This window comes from Diabrotica virgifera, chromosome 4 (assembly GCF_917563875.1).
Source record: "Diabrotica virgifera virgifera chromosome 4, PGI_DIABVI_V3a".
In the NCBI taxonomy this organism is placed as follows: domain Eukaryota; kingdom Metazoa; phylum Arthropoda; class Insecta; order Coleoptera; family Chrysomelidae; genus Diabrotica; species Diabrotica virgifera.
In genome coordinates this window covers 254,932,620-254,957,617 of record NC_065446.1, presented here as the reverse complement: position 1 = coordinate 254,957,617, position 24,998 = coordinate 254,932,620, and positions in this window count along the sequence as shown.

Genomic DNA, 24,998 nt, shown 5'->3' with positions numbered 1-24,998 from the left:
AAAATTAAAATGTATAGTAATCCTTACTACAATTTCTTTATATTAGTATAAGTAACGATTTCAATAATTTTGACCGGTTTAGAATGCATATTTTTGAAAAAAAGATATAATTTAAAAAAATCAGAATTTTTAAAATCATTGTAATTTTCATTTTCTTTTGATAATACTATCCATAATATAATCCATATCCATAATTTTATATAATAAACTCCAAAAATACTCAATATACCTAAAAATTGATATACAGTATGTCCCTGTAAGTTGTATCCATATGGAAAACTTTTTTATTATTAATTTTACGAAAAAAAGTTATTCTTCATAAAAAGCTCTACATGGTCCAAAACTTAAGATTCAACCATCAGATATCAAATTTTATGAATATTATACGAGGTATGTCAAAAAGTTTGAATTTCACTCAAGAGTAAAGTAGCTTTATTTTTCACAATATTGAAAATTGCTATTATGAAAAGTTGTTTGGAATTAAAAACTATATTCTAATATGCAATTATATCCTTCTAATCGAAAAAGAATTTTTTTTGAAAAATTATGGATAACTAACATTATTTTCAGTAATTTTAATTCTAATAACTCTTTTATTATTAATTTTACGAAAAAAGTGATTCTTAATAAAAAGTTCTGCATGGTCTAAAATACTCTAAAACCTAAAATACAACCATCTTATGTCAATTTTATACGAGGTATGTCAAAAAAGATAAATTTAGATCAAAAGTAAAGTACCTTTATAGTTTAAAATATTTCAATTAGAAGAAAGTAATTAGATACTGATAAATGGTTTTTAATTCTTAATAACTTTTCATAATAACAATTTTCGATATTCGAGCCAAATTCATATTTTTTTACATACCTTGTATAAAATTAATAAAATTTGACGTAAGATGGTTGTATTTTAGGATTCAGACCATGCAGAACTTTTTATTAAGAATCACTTTTTTTCGTAAAATTAATAATAAAAGAGTTATCAGAATTGAAATAACTGAAAATAATGTTAGTTATCCATAATTAAAAAAAATATATTTTCAATTAGAAGGATGTAATTGCATATTAGAATATAGTTTTTATTCCAAACAACTTTTCATAATAGCAATTTTCAATATTGTGAAAAATAAAGCTACTTTACTCTTGAGTGAAATTCAAACTTTTTGACATAACTCGTATAATATTCAAAAAAAATTTATATTTGATGGTTAAATCTTAGATTTTGAACCATGCAGAGCTTTTTATGAAGAATAACTTTTTTTCGTAAAGTTAATAATAAAAAAGTTTTCCATATGGATACAACTTACAGGAAGATACTGTATAACCAAATTTTAGTTTTTTCTGTACCAAATATTTTACCGTTTTTACTATTTCCCTAGGGTAAAAAATAACCGAGATAGAAACGTTTAAATCTTAAATTTTGATGTGACAACCATGTAACCGGGACTATTTAACCTTTTATTTTTAAAAAAGTAAGAGGTTTAAAAGGATAAATTTGACTTGGTTTATTATCCCTTGAAATTAGCTTTCAAATGGTTTTCAGCTAAATCGGATATCGTAAACATTGACGGAGTTATTACAAAAAACAACAACATTTTTTGGAAAAAATTTTAAAAGATAAATTTTGAAAAATTTTTGTGCATAAACTTTTAAAGCTGTTAACTTGCTCGGGGACTCATTTGATATATATTTTTAAGTACTTTGACAAATGTTTAATACCTGATGTTATAAAGTGCATAATTTTTCCGTTATTTAAGATTGAATATTTGGATTTGGGTACTCACCGAAAAAAATATACATTCAATTACCTACAACTCACTTTAAATTAACACTAAAATGTTCTTTTAATAACGAGTTTATTTCATTTTTTATTAGCTTCAATTTTGGTAATAACAACTTTGTTCTAAAAACTTACAGTGTTTGAGTCATTTATGAAAAATCAGTTAAAAACATGGATTTTTCTCAAGAAAAATTAAAATGTTTGATGTTTAATAACTCAAAAAGATTTGATTTATTTTAATAACTTTATATAACAAATTTTACTTAGAATTTGTCCCTCTATCGATTTATTGTATTATTTTTAATAAAATAATTTTCACCCCGAGAAGGGATGTCATCCACCCCCAGGGTAAAAGCGCAAGTTGGCATCATGTCACCTTTGTTCCTTGAGGTATTCTCTAACTACTCACCAATTTTCATGAAAATCTATGGAGGTTCAACGAAATCGGAGGTATTCTTTTTCTCATGATCATCTTTCAGTGCGTCACAGTTTTTCGATTTCTTTCTAACGTATATAAACATGTAACGTGTATAAAATTGTATATGACAGAAAAAAAGGCACGTCGGTGATTACTTTGGTAATTATTTCTAGTTCGGTGATTATTCTAGTTGTCGATAGATGGCGCCATAATAAAAAAATATTTTTTTTTAATTAGATAATAATATTACAAATATAATCTGTATAATTTGTAAGACTATACAAATCAAAGAAAATACCATTTTATAAATGCAAGAAACACATTTGACTTGTTTTTATTCCAAATTGAAAATAAAATGTGACAACTGTCAGATTTAACTAAAATGTCATGTTAGAATAAATGTCATAAATGTGTATTATCACGGACTTACCCTTTTTCCTATCATTTGTTACGCACTGAAAAATGATCATGAAAAGGACAATAATAGCTCATATCCACCTTCAGTGACTCCACTAAATGTACAATTTCATATTTATTAGACAATCTACTTTCATTGAATAAATTTAAATTTGAAAAGTAATAATTATTGTCTTTCCACGCCCGATTTTTCCTTCGGCATATCAAATCGCACATCCACCCTGTTATTAAAAACATAATTTAGTGTTGTGGGTCCGGATTCCAATTTATATAAAATATAATTTATGTTGTTTTTTCTCCACTCGTCATATCCCCCTCAATCTGGTTTTCTCTTCTCATGACCCGCATGACGTACAGAACAGGCCTCGGTAGTCGTCATGGCTCACTATGACAGCCAGCTACAAAGATTCGAACGATTTATGTCACTTGCTTCTTTTGTGCTTCACCTAACGCACGATGCATTAGTACTAATAAATCAATTTTATGGTTTTGTAAATCAAACTGATGTAATGGCAACGCATTGGTGGAACAACGAGGGTAGAGAAGAGATGGTTTTGTTGCGTTTTTCGTTTGTGAGATATTCAAATATTCTTCTGACGGACAATAAGACATTAATACAATGCGAGGATTATTTATGACGGCAGCTTAAATTGAAGAAGTTATACAGGGGGGATACAAACGCTTTTCACAAAAGGACATTAAAAATTCTGGAAATTATTTTTTTATAAATCCCGTAATTAATAAAATTAATTTAATAGGCTAATATGACACCGCGATCATGGCTGAAAGTATCGAAGATCTTTAATTATAGATAGAGTCACTAGAGAATGTCCCAATAATGAACTTAGCATAAACACAACAAAGACAAAATTACTTGTAGTTAGTAAACAGGACGTCGCGTCGACCCTTGCAACTAATTGTCAATAATGAACCGATAACCAAAGTTAACCAGGAGGTAAAGATAACCTAGGTTTAAATACCTAGGATGTTGGATAAATTAGACAATAAATCAGGATGAAGAAATCAAAACTCGTACAGAAATTGCAAGAGGAGCATTTATGAAACTTAGATCTATTCTGAGCAATTCTCAGCTGAACTTACAACTAAGAATCAACTTCCTAAAATGTTATGTGCATCCTGTATTACTATATGGATGTCAAATCTGGATCATGAAGGTTAACATGATGAACAAATTAGAAGCCTTTGAGATGTGGTCATATCGTAGAATGCTCAGAATATCATGGGTTCGAAAACTAGTTCTGTGATGTAGCTCTTTTTAGGGATTTTTAAAAATATACCTTTTATAAATGATTTTAGTCGTTTTAGTAATATGATTTTATTTTAGTGTGAGTTTAGCGTAAAAATTTCTACGATTGCACCTCGTAATTCACTCATAGAAGTCAAAAATTCACGAGCTTCATTCAACACAAAGTTTGATTAAATTAAAAAAGTGATGACTCGAATTTAGAATAGGAATAATAAAGAGATTTTATCGAGTAAACTATCATTCGTGCCAAATGAGCAAAAGGGCTCGTGTGACGTCAGCATAAGTTCTTTCTGCAAATGAAAAGTTTTGCGAAACGCCGACGCCGAATAGCATCGGTCGTGTGGGCATTTCATCTGGGAATGTTTGAGTTTGAGGAGCCGATATACACTCTAAAAATTGCCGCGGCACGATCATTTATTTTGATAATTGCTACAAAAAAAATTAAAATCTTATATTACTTAAACAATATTTTAATATAAGCTATAACTAGATATCCCTGTGAACCGCATATCACCTTCATTTATTTATCTCTCTACTATTGGCTTTCTCCTTTATTTTTTTTTTCAACACCCAGAGAGATATAATATACAGTGGAACCTCGATAAGTCGGATTAATCGGGACCGCGGCCGATCCGGGTTATCGAAAATCCGAGTTAGTCGGAGATTATGGTAAAAATTAACAAAATACTGTATACTTACAGGTAAACTCCATTATAATTGCGAAAACATGAAATACATATAGACAATACATATAAATTACGTACAGTTGTATACAGTATTGTTCATTTCTTGGTAAAAAAACTCAGTCAAACTGAGAAAATGTTTGTTTTGTCTGATGAAAATCGGCCCGGGTTAGCCGGACTTCCGGGTTATCAGATGCCGACTTATCGGGGTTCCACTGTACTCCATTTAATAATACAAGGCAAGGTAGACGAAAGAAGCGGGCCAGGTTGAAGAAGAACGTCATGGCTTAAAAACCTGAGACAATGGTTTGACAGATTCTCTGCGTCCCTTTTCCGAGCAGCCGTCAACAAAATTACTATAGCCAATTTGACAGCCAACGCTCGATAATCTAGCACGGCATATGAAGAAGAAGAAGGATGTGGATCTTATTGTGAATTTTATTAAAAATAACCCAGCAAATCGATAGAGGGGCAAATTTTAAGTAAAATTTGTTAATCATGTTATTAAAATAAATCAGTACTTTTTGAGTTATTAAAGATCAAAGATTTGTCTATTTAAGAGCATATGCGTGAAGTTACGGATGACAAAAGGAACATATTAATTAATTGTATGCTACCAAAATATTATTTTTATATTATTTTGATATTTAGTTGAATTTTTTCTATCAATATAAACTGAATATGTCCAGAAACTGGGGGGTGTCCAATAATGGGTACATTTGACATATTCGAATACACTTTTGCTAAATGTATAATATCAAAATAATATAAAAATAATATTTTAGTAACCTACAGTTAATTAATATGTTCTTTTTATCATCCGTAACTTCACGCATGTGGTCTTAAGCAGACAAAGCTTTGATCTTTAATAACTCAAAAAGTATTGATTTATTTTAATAACATGATATATATTACTTAGAATTTTTCCCTCTATCGATTTGTGGGGTTATTTTTAATAAAATAGTTTTCACCCCCGAGAAGGGGTGGTATCCACTGGGGGGTGTCCAATAATGGGTACATTTGACATATTCGAATACACTTTTGCTAAATGTATAATATCAAAATAATATAAAAATAATATTTTAGTAACCTACAATTAATTAATATGTTCTTTTTATCATCCGTAACTTCACGCATGTGGTCTTAAGCAGACAAATCTTTGATCTTTAATAACTCAAAAAGTATTGATTTATTTTAATAACATGATATATATTACTTATAATTTGTCCCTCTATCGATTTGTGGGGTTATTTTTAATAAAATAGTTTTCACCCCCCGAGAAGGGGTGGTATCCCCGGGTAAAAGTGGAAGTTGGCACCAAATCATTTTTATTTCTTGGGGTATGCTCTAACTTCTCACCACTTTTCATGTAAATCGATGCAGGTTTAACAAAATAGGAGGTGAAAATCTTTAAAGACTACACTAACTTTCCCCTTTCATCCCTTACACTCTGGGCTAATTAGCAAAATACAAGGAAAAGTTATTTACCAGCAATTTTATTGCTGGAGTCGAATCTTATGATTGTATATATTAATAATATAGGTATGCAAAGTCCGCAGATAGTGTGCTACTTTTTTTAGAAACAAAATGGCGCCCGAAACTCGTGTTTTTTTCAATTTTTGCTATATAATTTTAAAGATTTTAACTTTACACCAAAAACACCCAAATAAAAATTAACCGTAATTAAATTCTGCATGGAGACGTGTTTTTTCCGATTTATTTCGACGAAAATTTTCCCCGGAAAATGCGGGGTTTTTCAACAAAATCTTTAATTTTCAACTAAAATTTTAGATAAGTAATTGTTTATCAATAATTAAATAACTTGGTAGTATAAAAGCTCTTTTCGTATAGATAATAATTCCAGAAGCTCATGAAAATTGAATAAACAGTTTAGCAACAATCGAATTGTAAATTCAAAATTTACGGTCGCTATAATACCACAATAATTAAGATACATAAGAATAACTATGATTTTTGTATAAAAAGACACTGTACCCATCTAATGTACTTTACAGAATTGAAATGGGCCTATATAAGCGGCCACAGGAATATTTTAAAATTATAAACAATTTTTTGGCTTATAAAAAATTAGAATATCTCGGGAAATATTCAATTAAATTAAATCATGAAAACGGTATTAGAAAAAAGCGGCAGGACGCTTCTTTAAAAGAAAAAACATTTAATTGTGATTAGTGGTTCCTGAGATACAACCGGTCAAAGTTGACCGGCATTTACGGCAAAGATATAAATAATAGGATCATAATTTTCGAATCATCACCTTTTTAGTTTTGTCCTCTTTCTCCACACCAATTTTCATATCTTCAAAATACTCATACCACATATATTATTTAATAAAACTATCGATATTACGAGTGAAAATTGCCAAAAATAGCAAAATTTCAATCAAAAATTAGGTTGGAGAAAATGTAATCTCAAAGTTCAAAATCGGTATATATTAAAAAATGCATTTTCTCGGCTTCCCATGGAGCAATTTTCTTCATTCTTTTTTTGTTCCTAACTAACTCGAGTAGAGCCATCTAACTAACTCATTATTAAATGTCAAACTTGCTTTTGTTTTGTTTTAATAGATTAATTTATTTATAAGAAAAGAAAACTACATATTTTTCCAGTTGCAGACTTTTTTTAGGTAAACTTACTACAAGTGTCCCTTTTACCGTTAAAAACACAAATATTTTCATTTGCAAGCTGTATAGTTATTTAAACAATCTTTATTTAAACAAATTAAAAATTTTTGTTCTAACCAATAAATTAATTTATCATAACAAAAAAAACAAGTTTGCCATTTAATAATGCGATAGTTATATGGCTCTACTCAAGTTACTTGGAAACAAAAAAAGAATGAAGAAAATTGCTCCATGGGAAGCCGACAAAATGCATTTTTCTTAACGTATACCAATTTTGAACTTTGAGATTACATTTTCTCCAAACTAATTTTTGATTAGAATTTTGCTATTTTTGACAATTTTCACTAGTAAGTAATATCGATAGTTTGTATTATAATAATATATGTTATGATTATTATAAAGATATGAAAATTGGTGCGGAGAAAGAGGACAAAAATAAAAAGGTGATGGTTCAAAAATTATGATCCTATGGTTTATATCCTTGCCGTAAATGCCGGTCAACTTTGACCGATTGTATCTCAGGAAGCGCTCATCATAATTAAACGTTTTTTCTTTTAAAAGAAGCGTACTGTCGTTTTTTTTTTCAACACAGATTTCATAATTTAATTTAATTTAATATTTCCCGAGATATTCTATTTGTTTATAAGCCAAAAAATTGTTTAAAATTTTAAAATATTCTTGAGGCCGCTTAAATAGTTCAATTTCAATTATGTAAAGTACATTAGATAGGTACAGTATCTTTATTTACAAAAATCATAGTTATTCTTATGCATCATAATTATTGTGGGTATTATAGCGACCGTAAATATTTAATTAAGAATTCAATTGTTGCTAAAGTGTTCATTCAATTTTCATGGGCTTCCGCAATTATAATCAATACGAAAAGTACTTTTACATTGCCAAGTTATTTAATTATTGATAAACAATTACTTATTTAAAATTTTAGTTGAACATTCAAGATTTTGTTGAAAAAACCCGCATTTTCCGGGAAAAATTTTCGTCGAAGTAAATCGGGAAAACCACGTCTCTATGCAGAATTTAATTACGGTGAATTTTTATTTAAGTGTTTTTGGTGTAAAGTTAAAATCTTTGAAGTTATAGAGCAAAAATTAAAAAAAAATACGATTTTCTGGCGCCATTTTGTTTTTAAAAAAAGTAGGACACTATCTGCGGACTTTGCATACCTATATTATTAATATATACAATCATAAGATTCGACTCCAGCAATAAAATTGCTGGTAAATAACTTTTCCCAAAAATCCCCAGACTATTATTACTACTTTCTGTATCCAGTGAGGTGTCAGCCTGAAAAGGGTCATAATTATCAATATACAATAAACACATTTCACATGCCAAACTGTATATTACTTATGACGATGATTTTTCGGCTCTTAGACTATAACTTGAGACAAACAGCTCCCTTTTCCTCAATTTATTTAGTTAAAGACTATAAAGTGTAGAGGAGTAAAAATACATCACTTGAGAAAGCCTTTTTAAATAAATTTTGTGGAAGTGTAAACAACTAAAGTTTTCGGTGTTTTATTCATATATATGTATTGTTAAACTAAGCTAGTTGTAGGCCCCTTCCTATCGAAAGAATATTTTTATAGTTTAATCAAATAAATCGTGTTGTTGTGGAATGTAGTTGCCATTGACTAAGGTAAAATAATTATTTTTAATTTCCATATAAGGTTTTAAAGTGTACATCAGAGGGTCCACACACCACACCACAGAGCCGTCTACAAATACTCCAACGCCCATTTAGATAATAGAAGTAGATTTAGAGCCTTTTCGGCTTACGGATCACATGGCGGGCCGTTGCAACTAATTTATGGATACGGCCCCTTTATGTGTCGTTGTCGTGGCCCCCTCTTAACAATGATCTTTTCTCTTCTCTCTCTTCTGTATTCTCTGGCTTTGGCGTATTTTACACGTTTTGTGATTCGCCAGACGAGAAATGAGATAGGTCCTTCTGCATCAAATTTATTGGTTGGGGAAGCGATTTCGTCCGTTTTTTATTTTCCCTTTTTTCCTTTTGATCTCTCACTCTGGAAAATATTGCATGCATAAATAAGGGGAAATGTTTATACCTACTCATATTTTTGACAAGAAAACGGAAAAATACACTACAAACACCGCCCCCTACACTAACAAAAATTATTATTTTAATTTGAGTATCCATAGAGTTGGTATTTATGAATTTAATATAAAAATTTTGCAATATATTATTATGCTCTCTATCTTCTCTCTGTTAAAAGATTGATCAGCATCTTATTAATTCGATTAATTCATTAATTATTTTAATTACTACTCATGGAAACAAAACCAAAATTTAATAAAACTTTCCAATAAAATTTATTCTTAGGGCCAATTGATTTTAATAAGGTATTACCTTTAGTTTGTGGCTTCTAGTATTTCTCGTTGCTCACTTCATCCAGGACAAAACAAGGAAAATAAATGTACTCAAAATCATGTAAATTCTACAAATATTATTTATTTATATGCCATACCATAAATATACCATTCCAAATGTATGCTAAAACTCAATTTTGTTGTAAAATTTTCTTACCTAATAAATTAATCTTTAATTCTACTATCTCCTTTTTTTAACAAATTTTCCTTTAAAAGATTCGGTAGACTGTTCTTATTATTATAAAAATAAAACAAATTTTAATTTTTACCTTTTTAAATAGATTACTTATATCTTCTTTGAATTTATGAATGAATGAATTAAAATCGTTAAATTAAAACAAATATGGTATGTAATATAAAACTACTCTCTGCTTTTTACAAATAATCTGACTAACCTTTTTTTTATCTTCTTTACTTCTTCTCATGGATTGTGTTGTCCTCGGTTCTCCCACACGTGCTCCTCGGATGCTGCGACGCTCATTCTCTTCCAACTTCTTCACCAACAAACAGAACTCGCTCGAAATCTCTCCTTAATTTAGTCTCTGACCCGATACAAACAATATCAACCTTTAGACTTCCAAGATTTTTTCCCAGCTCGATATCTTGTGCAAAATTGATAAAAACCGGCTACTCGTTCCAGACAGAAACTGGAATCTATTCGGACACGAGGAGATTTTACTTCTCGACTCGATCACGATTTCGTCTCAACAGAAATCTGCTTATACGGCCACCAATTTAACCACTTCACACAAAATCACTACTTTCTGAACTGGACTGCTCTCTTCAGATCTTAATTACACAGTGAAACTTTTTCCTTCATCCATCTGAGACTCAAACACTCTACTCCCCTCCATCAGTTTCCTCGCCAATCACAAGCATTCTCTCCACACATTACATCCCTACTTTCCTTCCTTAAAAACAATTTATTAGTGTTGTATACAAAATTTCTCATCTTGTCAAATTCCAGGAGATACCAAAATTAATTTTTGTCTTACATGCTAGAAAAACCCTATATTCTAAAACTAAACAATTTTTGTTTACCATCGTTATTTTCTAGGAAGCATTTAAAAATGTTCTATTGTTCCCGTCAAACGCAAATACATCCACTTTCTAAGACCGATCGTAATTTAGTTCTATTCTTCTTGAATTGTTAAGTCCGTATGTAGAATCTTAATCACTAATGTTTTTCACTTTCCACGAAACACTACTTACGACTAAATATATTATTTACAAATTTTGGCCATATACAGGGCGATAAAAAATCTACGATCTCGTGGTCTTTGACATAAATTAATTTTCTAAATTCTTCCCATAAAATTTTATAACAAATCCCCGCCTTTTGAATTCGATAAAATTCTCTGCATCTGCAACTGATTTTTTCGAGGCAAAACAATTTTCCTGTATACATATTTCCTTTTCTTAATTTATTTCCTATACCCTACCTTAACTATCTATTACGTGTTTTCCTTCCTTTACTCGTGGTACTTGTACACATCGTGAATATTGTAAATTCCTCTGATCTTTTCCGAATCAACATGCCTCAAAACATAGCTATTTGCTCTATTTTCGTTATCCACTATGTAAGGACCCTCGAAAACAGGCATTAACTTCGCACAAATATCGCTAGTGAGATTTGACATTCGTAATTCTCTTACAAGCACCTTCTCGCCCCTCTGGAACGTCACTGGTCTTCTTCTTCTATTTCGATCCTGCCTTTGGACATATTTCTCATTACTTCGTCGCAGCCTCCTCTGCACCGTTTCCAACACCTGTTGGTATTCTCTTGGCTCTGGATCTTCCCATGGTCTTCATAATGTATTCCGGTGTCTCTTTGGTTACCGTACTCGGGATGGTGTTTAGATAATTTTCTATTTCTTTGATTCTTTTTTCCACTTCTTCCATGTCTTCTTGAATAGCGTTTTACAACTTAGTTTCCAAATTTTCTAGTTCCTTTTCCTGGCAATTTGTTAACTCCTTCATTTTATTTTGAATTTTCATTTCTTGTTCTTTCATGTGATCTTTAATTCTCATTTCTTGTTGTTCTATCTCGTTTTTCATTGTTGTCAAAAATCCTTTTATTTCCTTTTTATACTTCTCTATGCGTTCCTCTATTTTCTGGTTGTTCTCTTCTATGGCTTGTTTTGTTTCCTTCTAATTTTCTTGCATTGGCCTTTTTGTTTCTTCCTGATTTTTATCCATTTTTTGTGATTGTATTTGCCTAATCTACGATCTCGTGGTCTTTGACATAAATTAATTTTCTAAATTCTTCCCATCAAATTATATAACAATATATCTGTCAAATGTGAAAATAGTTTTACCGTGATAGGCAGTGGAATCTTGGAAAATAAACAAAATCTACATAAAACGCTTCATTTTTATTATTTATTGAAATTTACAATTTACTAAATACAGTGGAACCCCGAAAACTCGGATTAATCGGGACCGCGACCGATCCGGGTTATCGAAAATTCGGGTTAGCCGGAGGATATGGCAAAAATTGATAAAATACGGTATACTTACAGATAAACTCCAGTATACTTGCAAAAACATGAAATACATATGCACATCTAAATTTTGTACGTACAGTTGTATATTATTATTTATTTCTTGGTAAAAAACTCAGTCAAAGTGAAAAAATGTTTGTTTTGTCTGATGAAAATCGGTCCGGGTCAGCCGGACTTCCGGGTTGTCGTAAGCCGACTTATCGGGGTTACACTGTAGATAGAGAGTGCAAAGCTGGTTCATGTCCTTAGTACAACATATACATGTACCATTCTTCTACCAGCTATCCAGTTCCCGGTAGTTCTCTTTAGATCGTCACTCCAGCGCGTTGGTGGTCGACCTCTGCTTCGTTAATCCGCCCGTGGTCGCCATTCCGATAATCTTCTAGTCCACCTGTCATCCGGTGTTCTTGCCACATGACTTGCCCATCTCCGTTTCTTTTAAGATAGATGTTCTACTATGTCTTTGATTTTTTAGCACGGTTTACTTCATATGGATCTGGGTCACTGTTAGATATTCTGCTTACCAGCAATGCAGCAATACGTACTGTTCATACACTTTTCTCTTCAGACATATAATAATATGCATGTCATTTCTACATATTTCCCGTAGCTCACCAAACGCAGCCAAGCTCAAACCTATTATGCGCTGCATTTCGTGTGTTTGGTTATTCTTTTCAATTTGTATCTCGTGTCCAGATATTTCCATATTTCCATTCTCAGGAATGGTTGGTGTCCACCTTTGTAACAATACCTTAAATAATATATGCCAAAGATTGTTCAGACTATAGGACAATATCACTAATAAGCCATACCCTCAAAATATTTCTAAAGGTGATTCATGGAAGATTATACAGAAAGCTAGAAAATGATATGGATGATACCCAATTTGGGTTCCGCAAAGGACTTGGAACAAGAGAGGCATTGTTTGCATTTAATGTGCTCTCTCAAAGATGCTTAGATATGAACCTGGATATTTATTCCTGTTTCATCGACTTCGAAAAAGCGTTCGACAGAGTCCGACATGAAAAACTAATAGAATTATTGAAAAACAGAGATATAGACAGACGAGACTTACGAATTATCATCAATCTGTATTGGAATTAAAAGGCCAATATAAAGATAGATGAACAAGAGTCCGAGAATATTGATATAAAGAGAGGGGTAAGACAGGGTTGTGTACTGTCGCCGCTACTGTTTAACGTGTACAGTGAAGCCATATTTCAGGAAGCGATAGCGGAACTAAGTGATGGAATCTCTATAAACGGAAGAACAGTAAATAACATCAGATTCGCTGATGACACCGTTATAATGGCAGACACCCTTGAGTCGCTACAAGAATTGTTAAATAGAATTAACGATTATTGCATTCGATATGGACTCAAAATAAACAAGAAAAAAACTAAATTTATGATTGTCTCAAAAACACAACATGGAAATGAAAGGTTAATACTAGAGCAAACCCAAATAGAAAAAGTAAAGACATACAAATATCTGGGAACCTGGGTTGATGACAAAAATGACCAAAGCAAAGAAATTAAAGTCCGAATTGAAACTGCAAGGCAAGCATTTATAAAAATGAAGACACTGCTTACAAACAAAGACCTTCAGTTGCCTCTCAGATTGAGGGCTCTAAGATGCTACATATTTTCTATATTACTATACGGAATGGAAGCTTGGACATTGAAAAGGCAACATATAAGAAAAATAGTAGCGTTCGAAATGTGGTGTTACAGAAGAATGTTGAAAATTCAGTGGGTTCAAAGGATTACCAATGTTGAAGTGCTACGACGTTTAAATAAGGAGTTAGAAATTATGAACAGTATAAAAACAAGAAAACTAGAATATTTGGGTCACATTACCAGAGGAGAGAAATATGAGCTGCTGAGAGTTATTATGCAAGGAAGGATCCAAGGAAAAAGAAGCATAGGAAGAAGACGCATCTCCTGGCTGAGGAACCTTAGAGAATGGTTTAACTGTAGTTCATTACAACTGTTCAGAGCAGCAGCCAACAAAGTGACCATAGCCATTATGATATCTAACCTCCGCTAGGAGATGGAACTTTAAGAAGAATAAGTCCAGATATTTATACAGATGTGTTTTAGTTATGTCGGCGTCGTCATGCAATCGCTATGAAGATTAATGCCTCTATGATTCCAGGACAATGATTTCATGTTCATTGCGTATTCAAGGACAGCTGTGAAAAGTTTAGGCGAAATGGTGTCCCCTTGTCGAACTCCTCTGTCCACTTTAATTTTACCTGTCGTGTCGTGAAGTTTTACAGTTGTAGTACTGTTGTATGTATTTTATCAGCATCGAGTATCTATAATCCACTCTACATTGTTTCAGTGTTATCTATATTATACAAGATGAGTAATATTTTACAATTTGGTAAATATAAAAAATTAAAGTATACCTACTTACCAAACTTACATCGATACGTATCAATGCGTAAACCATACCTTTTATTTACGGCTTTGTGTTAATCAAATATGTATCTTGTTTGAATATATTGTCTTTTACTTTTTCCGCTCATAATAAACTTGTAGTAGCAGTATCTGCTGAATTACGATCTGCATTACACGGCTTTGTTTGTATAAAATAGATAAATATATGTACTCGCCATAGAATAACATAAATTTACACATTTTACGATAATATTAATCTAGAAAAGTCGCTTTTCGGTAAACTTTCAAACTTAATTACACGTTAAATCAAATGTTGCACTACGAAATCATAATATTATCTTTCGGCACAGTTTTATGTTGGTAGAGGTGTAAACAATGGCTTGGTGTTTTTTGAAAAGCCGCTGTTTCGGTGCTCAAAGGATATATTGTTAATAAATACCATTTTTAACGACAAATATTTGCAAAGTTAACATTATAAGTAGATTTTCTTATAATTTTTATTTCCCAACACTCAATTTAGCTCATTTTGTCTCTTTTTAAATTTTAATTTAAGATTTTGGTGTTTTTTAGACACGGAAAATTTTTTAGACAATGTAGATCCTTTAACCAGAAATGAGCTGCAAGAAATGAAAAACGGAAAGCATCAGGGTATGACAGAATAACACGTGAAATGATGAAAAAAATGGGACAAAACGCAACAGAGTTATTACTAAAGATATTTAACGATATATGGAGAAGAGAACAGATACTACCAATTGTCTGGCAGAAGGAACTACAGCAAAGTAATAACACTATTAAGTTCTGCCATGAAAATATACAAAAAAGTACTGAACAAAAGTATAACCGGAAAAATTAACAGCATACTTTTGGAATCACAAAGCAAATTCAGAAAAGGCACCCATGATCATATATTTACCATCAAACAAATAATATAAAAATATCAGCAACAGGAAAATAGATGTAATATGGCGTATATAGACGTATATTGAAATCCAAATGGATTCCCTTCTAAAAAACCATCAATGGCAATGTTTAAAACGAAATAGCTACTTGGAATGCAAGAACCTGTATGCAGCCGGGAAATTAATAAACGTAATAACAGAAATGGACCATGCAGTACGGAAAGCTCAGCCACAACTGACAAACGGATTTGCCGCCCAAGGATCAAAAATACTATTAGCCTTTGCGGATGACGTGGACACAATTGCACAATCCACCAGAGATGCAAAAGAAGTTTTCAGCCTATTCGAGAACGGAGCCAAGGAAGTTGGTCTTAAGGTCAACGAGGACAAGACCAAGTACATGGTGGTTACGAAGAATCCAAGACCAAGGGTTAGACAAAACGTAACAATTAATGAATACAATTTTGAAGTCGTCAAAGAATTTAAGTACTTGGGAGCGATCATAACATCTGAAAATAACTATGAAAAGGACGTGGCAGCCAGGATTATTGCAGGAAACAGGGCATATTACTCGTTAAGGACCCTACTTAAATCAAAAATACTCTCAAGACCAGCAAAAATAAGAGTATATAAGACAATAATTCGTCCCACAATAACGTATGGAAGCGAAACCTGGACTCTGAATCAGCGGGAACCAACAAAATTACTGTTACTTGAAAGAAAGATACTGCGGACTATCTATGGGCCTTGCAGAGAAGAGACAACAGGAGAATGGAGAAGAAGACACAATGATGAACTCCAGACAATATACGGAGATGAAAACATAGTACGCTACATTAAATCAAACAGAATACGATGGGCGGGTCACGTACTAAGATCAAGTGACGAAAGACTTCTAAACGCCACATTCTGGGAAAGGCCCGTTGGAAAAAGGTCAGTTGGTCGCCCAAGAAAGAGATGGAAGGACGCAGTAGCCAGCGATCTACGCAAAATGGGAGTACAGCAATGGGAAATAGCTGCTCAGGACCGACAACAATGGAGGGAAATAGTAAACGCGGCCAAGACTCACATAGAGTTGTAGAGCCAAATGATGATGATGATGATGATGATGAATAACAGAAATGGAAAGACTACATGTGACAATACTTGGTATCAGCGACGTACATTGGAAAGTATCCGGCATATGTCCAACTAGAAACGGCATGTTCTACTATTCGGGAACTGATAATACAAACCACCGTTATGGCGTCGGAATAATAGTCGAAAGGGAAGTCAACAAATCGGTACTAAGTTTTACCCCATATTCAGAACGAATCATAGTAATCCAACTAAGATCGAACAAAGGAAAAATTAACATTATTCAAGTCTATGCACCGACAGCGGAGAAAGAGGATGAGGGAATAGAAGAATTCTACAAGCAACTAAAATACATTCTGGAATCGACCAAAAAAGAAGAGGTCACCGTAATCATGGGCAATTTCAACGCTAAAGTTGGTAAGGTGAAAACTGATGGATGTACTGGTGAAATTGGACTTGGACAACGAAACGACCGAGGTGAACGTCTGGTACAATTTTGCCAAGAAAAAGAATTTGTAGTAATGAACACAATGTTCAGATTACCAAACCGTAGATTGTACACGTGGACATCACCAAGGGATAATGCAGACAACATCGTCAGAAATCAAATCGATTATATACTAATCACAAGCCGATTTAAAAACTCCATCACGTCTACAAAAACCTATCCAGGCACTGATATAGAATCGGATCACAATCCGGTGGTGGCTGTAGTAAATACAAGATTCAAGAAACTACAGAAAAATGCAGCTAAACAAAAGATAGACGTTAAGCAACTGAAAGACGCAACTATACCAGAAAGGACAAGAGAACAGGTAAACAACAATCTTAGAAACCTCGCTGCAAAAAATAGGAACACAGACAATGTAGAGGACAAATGGATGGAGATAGAAAAGGCCCTTATGACAGCTGGTGAAGGCTTCTTAGCTCCAAATAAAATTAAGAAAAAGGAATGGATGACAAACGAAATTTTGTACCTTATGGAGGAAAGGCGAATAAATAAAACCAACAAGACAAAATACAAAGAAGTGAACCGTGAGATTAAGAGAAAAATTAGAGAAGCCAAAGAAAAGTGGATTCTGGAAAACTGCAAGGAAATAGAAGAATATGAAAGAAAGTACGATAGCTTTAACATGCATAAAAAGATCAAGGAAATAACAGGTAAAAAAGTGAAACAAGCATCCATCGTAAAAGACAAAAAAGGTAAAAAAATTATAAATTTAAAAGAAAAACTGGCAAGATGGACGGAATACATTGAAGAACTTTTTGCAGACGAAAGACCAGAAATAGCAGTGGCAGAACCTACAGGTGACACAACAGGGCCTGAAATCCTAAAAAGCGAGATAGAATATGCTATAAGGAACACTAAAGGGGGTAAAGCTGCAGGACCAGATGAAATTCCTTAGAATTGTTGAAACTTATAGACGACGACACACTTGAAATAATGGTGAACCTCCTTAACACAATGTATAGAACAGGCATCATACCAAATAAATAGCTCTCCTCTACTTTTCTCACAATCCCGAAGACGAATAACGCCAGAGTGTGTTCAGGCCACAGAACAATAGCATTGATGAGCCACACACTAAAAGTATTTTTAAAAATAATTCACAAAAGAATATTTAATTAACTAGAAGAGGACATAAGCGCCACACAGTTTGGATTCAGAAGTGGACATGGAAACACGGGAAGCTTTGTTTGGTCTGAGTGTGTTAATGCAAAGATGTTTGGATGTAAACCAAGACCTCTACGTAGGTTTCATAGATTTTGAGAAGGCCTTCGATAAAGTCAGACACCAAAAGCTGTATGAAATCCTAAGAAGCAAAAACATCGACAGTCGCGACATTAACATCATATCCAGGTTGTACTGGCGACAAACCTTAACGTTAACAAAAGTTAACCGAAGAAATTGATATTCGTCGAGGTGTGCGTCAGGGTTGTGCGCTTTCTCCACTACTATTCAATATATATAGCGAATCAATATATCAGGAAGCACTCCTAGAGCAAAACATTGGTATGAACATTAACGGAGAGTTAATTGCTTGAGTTGTTAACCTTGGGTTGCGAGACGTGGATTCTAACAGAAGGACAAAGTAGTAAAATACAGGCAGTAGAAATAAAATATCTGAGACGAGTTCGAGGAGTTACCAAAAGAGGTAGACTATTGAACACTCAAATAAGCGAAGATTATGGAAATAGAGTCAACCTTAGAATATATAGAAAGAAGGCAACTCGGTTGGTGGGGTACCGATAATGACGTACACAGCGAAAACAAGAGCAGATACGGCGAAAACACAAAGACAGCTGGAAACAAACAACAGAAATGAAAGTATTACGAAAAATAACAAACCAAACTCTAAGAGACAGAATAAGAAGGGAGGAAATGGTACCAAACACGACCCCCCATTTGTATTGCAGATTTGGATTCTTTACGTAAAAATAAGCAACTTTTATTCTAGACATTTTTTCGAATTATGGACAGATGGCGCTATAATCGGAAAAAACAATTGTTGGAAATGGAAAATTAAATTAAAAAATGGAAAGCGCCCCCTAAAATGGAAAATTTTACTAAACTTTTTTTGATTTTAGGACCTAATAATCACAACCTAATATGTCGCCATAACGCTCGAGTGACTGCAAATTTAGCATACTTTGCTCCCCTACCATTATGAAACGTCTTGTCAAAATTGAACCACAAATCATAAAATTAATGTTTTACTTGACGCTCTGCCAAATAAAAAAATAGTGTACAAAATATAAATTTTGAACTGACGATAGTTGCGAAAAAATTGCGAATAACACTGTATAGTTGTCGTCCGTTAAAGAAGCAGTTAACAGATCCGCGCTAGTGGCATGAGAAAGGAACGTCGCGTCCGTGATTTGCGAGGCTGCTATCAGTGGCATCTCGCTGGCAGTATCGGCTACGGCTACGGCAGTGCCAGTGTCGGTCCCATATAGGCCCTGCTTCACCCTGCCACTAAATACTTCACCGATCACCCATTGTGAACCGAAAAGACACAAATCTTGAAGAAGAATATCGGTCGTGCCGTATCGCCCAAAAATGCCATGGAATCACAGTCGCCACTATCACTGCTGGAATTCGCCTTCTGTCTTCTTAGGAAGGAATACGTACAGGGGGAATCATACGTGAGCAGGTGAACGAAAGGTTTTTATCTCTCAAGCAATATCGGAAAAGTATTTATAATATGGCATACAAAAGACGAGTAAATTATAATTATACCCATATAAAAAAATTATCATGACAACTCAACTCTGTACGTGATGAATGTATGTAAACATTGAACCACGAACAAATACCATGAAAAAATAAAGACGCATCAGAACATTGTTCTAAAATCTTCAGTATAATTACCAATTACCTGCAGGTTAAAGATATGGCCAGTCCTTGTTTTTATCCTGTGTATTGGAGTTGGATGTCTCTTTGATTGGTATGTAATAATTGTCCCATTTATAGTCGAGGAAATGAAGCATTTTGGCTCGAAGTTTTTTGTCCAGCATGGATTTACTTGAAATTTTCACAGAAGGTAAGGAATAGTCCAAGGATCATTTTCTATATCATGTCGCTGTACGCTAAAACCTTGGGGGTGGTTACCAATCCATCTCGGGGGTAGGAATTTTTTATTATTGCATTTTAACCATGTAAATAGATGTAAAAAGTAATTCTAAGAAAAAAATGTTTTTTACATTTTTTTCGTAAAACTAATATTTTTCGAGTTATTCGCGCTTGAAAGTAACAGTTTTTCGTCGAAAAAATCGACTTTTTTATAGGGTTTTTTGAGATTACCTCGAAAAATACGCATTTAATACAAAAAACTGCAGAAAACAAGATTTTATCTTTTAGTAACACAAACTAAATTCTTTTTCTCGTCAAATACATAATTTGAAATATTCAAAGCCAAATAAAGGGAAAACTTTGCATTTTTCGAGGAAAACTTAAAATATCTTTTTTCAAGTATACAATTAATCCTTTCAAAGAATAATAATAAAAAATTTTTAGCATGAAAATAGAGCGACTTATGATCAAAAATAGGTCGGTACCTGCTCTTCTCTACGAAAAAATCAGTGAAAATAACCCCCTAACTACCTTCCTAATTAAAAATTGGTCTTCACCTTTCTGTAATTCCTTGTATATTTGTATTGTCAATACACTCAAGGGAGCGTTCAAGTATTACGTAACGCGATTTTTGAAGATTTTTGACCCCCCTCCCCCCAACGTAACGCACTGTAATGGGCGTTTAACTATTGCGTAACGCAATTTTTGAAGATTTTTGACCCCCCCCCCCCAACCTGCGTTACGTAACACTTGAACGCTCCCCAAGAAGTTGGATCCATTTAAAAGGCCTAATTTTAGAAAGATTGGAGTTTAAAAAAAATTATCTTTTGCAATTTTGTCTTTTTCACCTTTTACTTCAAAATATCTCCGAAAATACTGGAGACACGAAAAAAATGAAAGACTACTAAATTGTAGCTTTTTTAATAATTAAAATTATATTGTGCATAGATTTTTATTACACTGAACAGTTAGCTAGATATACCTGTGTAAAATCTCTATTTACGAGCAAACACCCCCTTATTCGAGCCCTTTAAACCCACCCAAATTAAAAACTAAGGGATCTAACGGAATTTAATTTACACAGTCTTATAGTTCTTCAAAAATCATACAAAATCAATTTTGAAAAACTTTTTATCGCTAAAAATGAAGGAGCTATGTTTATAAAACAAATTTTTTTTCGAAATATTCGAAGAGTCCGCTTATGGAACATTTTCAATGCATGTATAATACCACAGAACTGGTTCGTATACTGGAAGATGACTTAAAAACTATTTGTATTTGCACTACTTCATATTTGTAAATTCGTATTTTGGTGTAAATAAATGTTTTTGTAATTCTTTAATTCTACTTTTTTTCTGTATAGATCTATTCAATTATCTACTTATAAAAATTGTAATGTTCTTAAGGGTGGTTTTTAAGGCTTCAAATATTATATCCTAAAGCATAAAACAATCATTATTTTTAGCCAATCAAAACCAAATTTTACCCATATTAAAGTTTACAATATTTTTATATAATTTTTGACAATAAGGGGTAGTTTACACCCCTAAAAATAATCGACGCCCTTGAGCATGTTATAGAATATGAAGTACAGGGTGCAATCATCCTGATCCCAATTTTTTGTGCAAGGTGCAATTTTTATGTAAATCGATGCAAGCCGAAATTATTCTTTTAGGATAAGTAATTTTTTATATATAGCTCCAACAAGGCTGGTTTTAAGGGTTGAAATATTATGATAGTATGTATACCTACCTTAAAGTATAAAACAATCATTATGTAACTAATAAGAACTAAATGTTGACTATATAGCATTAAAGCAATTTTATAATATATTGTATACAATAGTTGATAGATGTGTTCCGGTATACAAAAATTATAAACATAAGTATCCAAATTGGTATCACTCAGATATTATTAAAAATATTAAACTCAAAGCCAAAAACCGTCAAAAGTATAGAAAAACAGGAAACGAAATATATCACATAGAATTTAAAAGATTGCGCAAAGTTATTAAACAGCAAATTAAAACTGCATATAACAATTACATTGAAAACATTCAAGACAGTATTACCATTGAAACAAAATCATTTTGGTCTTATGTACATACTAAAAATAAGTCATCGCGAATTCCAGGTGAAATGTGCTATGAGGGAAATACTTTTGATAATCCCCAGGATATTGTCAACGCTTTTAAAACATTTTTTGAAAAAGTATATGTATCTACTGACAATAATGAACCAGAGGACATCAGCGTTCAGGGTTTTAATTTACCAACCATTAATTTTTTGAAATTTGAAGAAAATGAAATTCTGGAAGCTTTTAAAAGATTAAAAAATAAAATGACGACTGGTCCAGATAAGATTCCAGCATTTCTAGTTAAAGATTGTACACGAATATTTGTCAAACCGCTTCAAAAACTGTTTAACTTGTCTTTAAAAACTGGAAAATATCCTGAAATATGGAAAGAGTCAAAAGTATGTCCTATATTTAAAAATGGAGTTAAATCGGATATATCTAATTACAGACCTGTCTCTCTGTTGTGTAACTTCTCAAAGATTTTCGAGATTGTTCTGTATAATCGTATATATCCGTGTGTTCGCGGCTATATTGCACCTTTTCAACACGGATTCATAGATAAACGATCTACCGTCACAAACCTGGTAGTGATGACACAATTTATTTCTGAAGTATTAGATGAACAAGGACAAATTGATGTCGTATATACAGATTTCTCGAAGGCATTTGATAAGGTGGTTCATCCGTATTTATTATCCAAGTTATCAAATTTAGGATTTTGGGATTAGGCAACATAACACCAATAAAATTATTATACTATTCTCTAGTACGTCCAAAATTAGAATATTGCAGTTTAGTTTGGTATCCTATATATAATTGTTATACAAAAGATATTGAAAAAGTACAGAGAAAACTTATAAAATATCTGATATTTAAAATTGATGGAATCTATCCTAACCGTGGATGTGATAATAATACATTATGTTGTAGAGTTGACATGGTTAGTTTAGAATTAAGGAGAGAAATTAGTTCATTAACATTTTTGTATAAATTATTACATAACAGTATTGACTGTAGTGATTTATTAGCACAAATTAATTTCAACGTTCCTCGAGTTAGATCTAGATCAAACGTTTTATTTAAGTGTCCAAGAGCAAGAACAAATATATTAGTTAAATCGCCTCTTTTTGTCATGTGTAAGAATTATAATAGTATTTGCAATCATTGTGATATTTTTTCGTGCTCACTTAATGATTTGTTAAAAATGGCTTCTCTTTACTTAGATTAGGTCTCTACTATTACTTTGTAGATGTTATACTAATGAATTATGTGATTTTTTTTCTGTATTTGTCCTATAAATGGGAAACTGTTGGGCAATAAAGCTATTATTATTATTATTATTATCCAGATTTAGCCATACGGCTCACACTCCCTCTAAGGGGAAAATTGACTCATCCCAGATACCTACGGTATCAAAAGGATTGAGCTCTGGTGGGACTCTTTCCGTGTTATCGAGCCCTAGGTGACTTGGTATGCAGGTGTATCTCCCAAAAATTTTCGTACACATCTGGCCGTTGCGAGTAGTACTGCTTTCTGCATGGTCTTATAAAGATGTTCATTAAGACCCAGCTTCTTTATGCTTTCGAGGAGGGTCTTCGGAATGACTCCAGTAGTAGACATAATAATCGGTATCGTCTGGGTACTTTGCATTCTCCATTGTCTCCGTATTTGAATTTCCAGATCTCTGTACTTGGCGATCTTTTCAGTAAATTTAGTACGTAGATTATTGTTGTTAGGAATCGCCACATCAATGAGGGTTGTTTGCCTCGTTAATTTATTGACTAATACGAGATCTGGTCTATTATGCGCCACTGTTTGGTCTGTGAGCACAGTGCGGTCCCAGTATAGCTTGTAGTTGCCATCCTCAAGCATACTCTCAGGGACGTATTGATAATATGGGAGATGGTCGGTTTGGAGAAGTCCCAGCTTGATAGCTATCTCCTGATGAAGAATTTTTCCCACTGCGTCATGCCGTTCCTTGTACTCAGTTGCAGCAAATGCCTGGCAGCCCCCTGTAAGATGTTGGATGGTTTCCTGGGCTTGACATCCATATCGGCATCTGTCGTTTTGAACATGAGGGTCTTTGATGTTATTATTATTATTATTATTATTATTATTATTATTATTATTATTATTATTATATTAACGTTTAAAATGTTATTTTATAAAATGTCGAAACCCAAAAGACTTCTTCACATTTTCAAACAAATAAATGTTTAAAAATAATAAAATCTTTGGATTTCTTAGTTCGGAAACAGATTCTCTCTTATACCTATTCCCATCCTTCTAAAAATTGCAAGGAAAAGGGTGATGAATGTATAGACATGGGGAGTCTACATAATTGCACTCCACAACATATCAATTCACCGAGGTAAAGATCAACAAATCTGCTTCCTAGTACTCGATACGTGAGTAAAACCGTGGGTAGATAAAAGGCATTATATTTAATTTCGATTCAGAGATCATTACCATCTTTCTATGGACCATTTCGAACTCTTTTGTTCTCATCAGGAAAGCAACTGTAATGATGCTCTGTTATTTTATAATTTTTTACAAGTAGTTTTTTAGGGGTAGTTTTCACTCTTAAAAAAACCAAAAGCGTACAACGGCTCAATATAGAAAATGAACTAGAGGGTGAAATGAGCCTAATCCCAAATTTTTGTACAAATCGATGCTGGACGAAAAAATTGCGAGGTTTTGCCATTTTTTCAGTTTCATTTCCTCGACTATTAGGCATCTTCTTGTGTCTTTTCAAGAAATGTTTTGATGGTGTGTAGTGGCACCGATACAAAGCACTTTAATTGAGTAGGAATTCTTTTTAATAAAGAAACCAATCACTTT